The following is a 6,152-nucleotide window of genomic DNA, read 5'->3' as shown; positions in this document are numbered from 1 at the left end:
AAAAAACTTAAGAAAGTAAGAATTGAAAGGAAATTCCTCAACATAATTAAGAGCATATATACAAAACCAACAGTTGACATTACACTTAATGGAGAGAAGCTGAAAACCTCCTTCTTTCAAACATGTACCAGACAAGGATGTCCTTTATCACCACTCCCATTCAACAGTGTGTTGGAAGACTTAGCCAGAGCTATAAAGCAAGAGAGGGAAATTAAAGAATCCTAATTGTCAAAGAGGAATTCAAACTCTCTCTTTTTCCAGATAATATGATCCTATACATAGAAAACACCAAAGACTCAGCAAAAACAAATAAAAATACTGGAACTCATTAGAAGTTATAGGAAAGTGGCAGGGTACAAGATCAATATATAAAAAGCAGCTGGGTTCCTCTATAGTAATAATGACAACACTGAAAAAGAAATTAGGAAACCAGTACACGTTACAATAGCAACCGAAAGGATGACATATTTAGGAATAAATGTAACCAGAAAACAAAGGACCTCTACAAAGAAAACTGCAAAGCACTACTACAAGAAACTTAAAGAGACTTACAAAAATGGAAGTATATGCCATGTTCCTGGCTATGAAGACTTAACATTGAGAAAATACCAATACTACCTAAAGCAACCTACACATATAACACAATTGCAATCCAAATTTCAATAACCTTCATTAGAGAGATGGGCAAAAACAATTTCAAAATTTATATGGAAAGGAAAGGGTGCCAGGATAAGCAAAGCACTGCTTAAGAAGAACAAAAAAAGTTGGAGGCGTCTCACTCCCTGATTTCAAAATTTACTTCATGGCTACAGTGGTCAAAACAGCCTGGTAGTGGTACAATGGAAGATACATAGATCAATGGAATAGAATTGAGAATCCAAAAATTAACCCATCCACATAGAGCCAACTGATCTTTGACAAAAAGGCCAAAGTACACTGAGTGTGGAAGACATAGTCTCTTCAACAGATGGTGCTGGCAGAACTGGAAATTGATATGCAGAATATTGAAACAAGACTTATACTTTGTGCCATATACAAAGACCAACTCAGCATGAATTAAAAACCTAAATGTGAATCCCAGATGTTTAAAGGTCATTAATGAAAAAAACAGGGACAAATTTAAGGGCTCTAATCCTGTACACACACAGACTATTAAACATTGCAAAAATGACACAAACAATCGAAGATAAATAGATGATTGGTACGTTCTAAAAATTAGAAACCTATGTGCACAAAGAATTTCACCAAAAGAGTTAAAAGGGAGCCCACAGAATGGGAAAAATAATTTTTAAAGTCATATCAGACAAGAAACTAATGTCTAACATCTATAGGGAACTACACACTTCTACAAGAAAAGGACAAGTAACCTAATTAAAAAATGGACACAGGATGTGAACAGCACTTCACCAAACAATACATTTAGGCAGCCAACAAACATAGGAAGAAATGTTTACTATCATTAGCCATTAGAGGAATGCAAATTAATATTAAAAATTGAGATATCTTCTCACACCATCAATAACAGTGAAACTCAAAAAAGCAGAGGACAAAACATGCGGCTGAGGATGTGGAGAGACCCCTGGGATACTCCTACATTGCTGGTGGGAATGCAAAATGGTCCAACCACTCTGAAAAATAGTATGGCACGTTCTCAAAAAGTTGGAAATAGAAATGCCATGTAATCCAGCAGTTCCTCCACTTGATATATATCCACACGAAATATCAGCCATAACATGAGTATATATATGCACACCAATGTTCATAGCAGCACTATTTACAATAGCAAAAAGATGGAGACAGCCTAAGTGCCCATCAATGGTAGAATGTATAAACAAACTGGTACATACACACAATGGAATATTATGTTACCTTGAAGAATAACAAGAAATCTTCAAACCACTGCATAGCATAGATGAACCCTGAGGACATTATGTTAAGTGAAATTAGTCAGTCACAAAAGGACAAATATTGCATAAGATCATTATTGTAAAAGCTTAAGAAAAGATATCCATAAAAAATGGAGAAAAAAATTATTTGTTGGTTACAAGTGGAGTTGGAGTGGGGGGTTTGAGGGAGGTGGAGGGAGGAGAAGTTAGAGCACAGAATTGGGGCAGACACATCATAGTTCGTGTGTTGGGGATGGCAGTACATAAGAAGGAGGAGGGGTGGAAGATCAAGTTAGATAGGGGAACTCTGAGACAGGTTTGCATGGGCTAAATGGGACAGAGGTAAATAGTGAAGCATGCTAAACCTTGGCTCAACAGGGCTCTGTGATATAGGGATCAAGCCATAGTCTGAAGAGGCAAAATAATACTAAAATGCTTGACTATCTTATGTATATTGGTTTCCCTTGCTTACTATTGTAAAATAGATGCTTGAGTTGGATAGAAAGAATGTCAGGAAACATGATTACAGAAAGCTTGTAAGCCCGTCTTAAAAGGAGTTCTAGAACTTCCCCAGTGAAATAGGGCTCTTGCGGAGTCTTTGTAGTGTATTGGACTTTAAGAGGAACCCTGAGCCCCATGCAGAATCTTCTGAGGTGGGACATTCCCAATAGAAAGGACAAGCAGACCAACCTGGAACCACTACAGAGACAGAAGATGCATCTTCAAAGAAAGATCATCAGGGAAACCCAAAACAAAAATGGCTACTGCAAGAATTAGCAAGTTGTTCACAGGGGAGTCATCAAGGCAAGCAATCAAGTCACTTCAGTATAAATCCCCCTCTAAGACTGAAACTCATAGGGAACCTATGAGCAGGCATGTAAGCTTGCTGACAATCACATTGGTCTACTGGTGAGTGAAAGAGTGGGAAAGGGAGCGATAAAGAAATGGGCTGAGCTCAACCACGTTCCATAGACTCCCGTTGACCTGGAGATATTAGAGAGAAGAGGAAGGGCTGGTTGGTCCAAAGTGTGGTGACACAAAACAATTCTTGATAAAGGCAATGCTGGTAAATTGCTACAATTTGATGAGCTTGACCTATGTTCATGGAGGTAGTAACTCTAAATCCCAAAAGAGAGGGAAGGCGTCTTCACATGAAGTATTGATGATATTCCCTCTATACACAGAGCAAATAGGGATGGATAACTTAGACACTGGCTACCTTAAATGAGGGGATGATAAAGGCACGAAGTGACTGACTTACAAGCTTTCGAGGGGGACTTTAATTTAATAGTATGTGTGGGAAGAAATAGTTGCCACTGAATAGTTTTCATTTTGTCTAGATGTGTCTGGTGAAAAAATATTGGTACAAGATTCTTATGATTCAATAATGAGTAATTGTTATCATGACTAATTGCGACTGTCATGATTGTAAAGGTTGAAGTTTTGTATAAAAAACGCAGGGTCCAGAAACAAAGGACCCTGGGACCATCAAGGGAGAAGAGCACAAGCAGAATGCAAGACCTTATCCAGAGAAGCAGCAATACCAGAGATGGTGGCAGAGACGGGGACATAGAAAGAGGGAGCAGCCGAGTAATCTATATTCATGGGAAGAGAGGGAGTAAGAGCTGGTGGCCAGGTGGCAGATTTTCAGAATGTGCCCTTTGGTGGTGTAAATTATTATATATGCCTGAGTGTTTAAAAAAAAAAAAAAAAAAGCTAAAGTGAATATAGAGAAATACTGTTAACTGCTGCTGGTACAAGGAGGGGTTTATAATCATTGTAATGAAACAAAGTGTACAATTTTTTAAATGTAAAACTGATGATCTGCCCTATAAGCTTTCACTCAATCAACAACAAAAACCTTATAAAATAAATAAATAAGTAAGTTATTGTAGCCATATGTCGATAGGGAAATGGCAGTAAATTAGGATGGAATCAGAGTAAGACATGGAAGAAGAGACTGCATTTCTGATGCTAGGTGAATCTTGGTTTAAAGCAGAAAATACCACAAAGATGTTTGCCTGTTTTATTGACTTTGCAAAGACATTCCACTTTGTAGATCATGACACATTACAGACGGCATTGGGAAGAACAGGAAATTTAAAACACTTATTATTATTATTATTATTATTATTATTATTATTATTTAAATTTAGAAACAATACTTAAACAAACAAGCTGTGTACATACAGAGCAAGGGTACATGGCATAGCTCAAAATCTTTCCTGGTATGTGTCAAGGTTATATCCTTTCAATTCATGCTGAGGAAAAAAATTTAAGAATATGGACTCTATAAAAAAGAGCACACTATTAGGATTGGAGGAAAACTCATTAACAGTGATATGCTGATGTCATAACCATGCTTGCTGAAATTGAAGAGAACTTGAAGCTCCTACTGATAAAAATCAATTTTGTATGGATTACATTCCAACATAACGAAAACAAAACATCCTCACAACTGGACCAATAAGCAACTTTCTTTTAAATGGAGACAATATTCAAGTTCTCAAGGATTTCATTGTACTAGAATACAAACAACGCCCTCAGAAGCAGCAAAAAAGCAAATAATGTATTAAGTTGAGCAATATGCGCCACAAAAGATCTGTTTTAAAGGTTAAAAAGCAAAGAAGCTATTTTGTGAACTAAGGTGGACCTGACCCAAGCCATGGTGTTTTCAGTTGATTCATATTCATACAAAACATGGATATGAGTAGGGAAGTTCAGAGAAAATTTTATGTGTTTGAACTATGATGTTAGCAAGAATATTAAATATACCAGGGCCTGCCAGAAGAATGAATAAATCTGTATTGGAAGAAGTACAGCCAGAATACTTCTTACTTTGGGCATGTTATTAGGAGGGGCCAGTCCCTGGAGAAGGACATCATGTTTGTTGTTGCCCTTAAGTGTGCTTGATTTGAAAAACTGTCCAGTCCTGTGCCATCCTCACAATTGCTGTTACACTTGAGCCAATTGTTTCTGCCATAGTGCCAGTACATCTCACTAGGGGGTCGCTGACCCTACACCTTACCAGACAAGATGTCCTTCTCCAGGGACTAGTCCTTCCTGTTTACATGTTAGAAATATGAGAGATGAAATCTCATCATCCTCGCTTCCAAGGAGCATTCTGGCTGTGCTTCTTCCAATACAGATTTATTTTGTTCTTCTGGCAATCCATAGTGCTTTTAATATTAATCTGTCTTTGGTGACAGATATGATGCTGGAGATTGCATGATAGAATTTTGAAAGAACAATGAATTATCCATTACAAATTCTTTTTTAAAATGAGAACTATATACATAGACCTCACCAGATGGAATATACAGAAATCAAATTGACTACATCACTGCAATGCACAAGACTTCACAGTATGAAAAACTGACAGACACATGGTGGGATATTGTGCTTGGTAAAGCAGAAAGTCAACAAAATATAGGAAGACCTTAAATGAGATGGATTGACACAGTGACTGACACAAACATAGCAGTGATTGTGAAGATGGCACAAGACTGGGAATAGTGTTTCTGCATTGTATATATGATCGCTATGATTTGCTACTAACTTTGGGAAACCTTATTGTTGTTGTTGAGTGCTGTCCCATTGAGTGGGTTCTGACTCATGCCAACACTGTATAGGGTTTCCAAGCACTGGTTTCACAGTCCAGTGCTGATCCTACAGCGCCACACTAGAAGTCCATGCTTATGCACCGTAATAGCAGCAATGTAGCATTTTAGAACATGAACCTCAAACTATTCCCCACTAGGGAGTAGCTCCAGGCTCTTTCTCCTTAGATGTAAAGGATACTATTCCTTTAAGCTGAAACCTTGATTGTTTCAAGTAGAAGGAATTCCTAACAGAGTGTGCCATTGGGCTTAATCAGTGTCTTGTTTTACAGTGTGCCTCTATTGCAGGAGAGTTTTCTTGTGATTGTTGTGCAGCCAAAAGTTCTGGACCATCGCATATTCTAATGCATCTGTATACAAGTAAGTGCTCTAGAGATCTTAAATTACTTACACTTGTGCCTACACACACACACACACACACACACGACTTGAAAACACTGATATTGCTTTGTTGAAGTCATACAAAATCTACTTTTAATCTTTCTAAACCTAACTCTTTCTCAAGATGGCGGCTCCTGGAACAGCTGAGTGTCTTGATCCAGAAAATAATGACTTTCTGGATTCTCCTGCAAATTCCCCAGCTATAAACCCCCCGAACCTCCAAACATACCTTTATATTTGTTACAGAGTTCCAACACCAACTCAT

Source organism: Chrysochloris asiatica, unplaced genomic scaffold (assembly GCF_000296735.1).
Source record: "Chrysochloris asiatica unplaced genomic scaffold, ChrAsi1.0 scaffold00201, whole genome shotgun sequence".
Classification (NCBI taxonomy): Eukaryota; Metazoa; Chordata; class Mammalia; order Afrosoricida; family Chrysochloridae; genus Chrysochloris; species Chrysochloris asiatica.
This window is presented reverse-complemented; position numbering follows the sequence as displayed.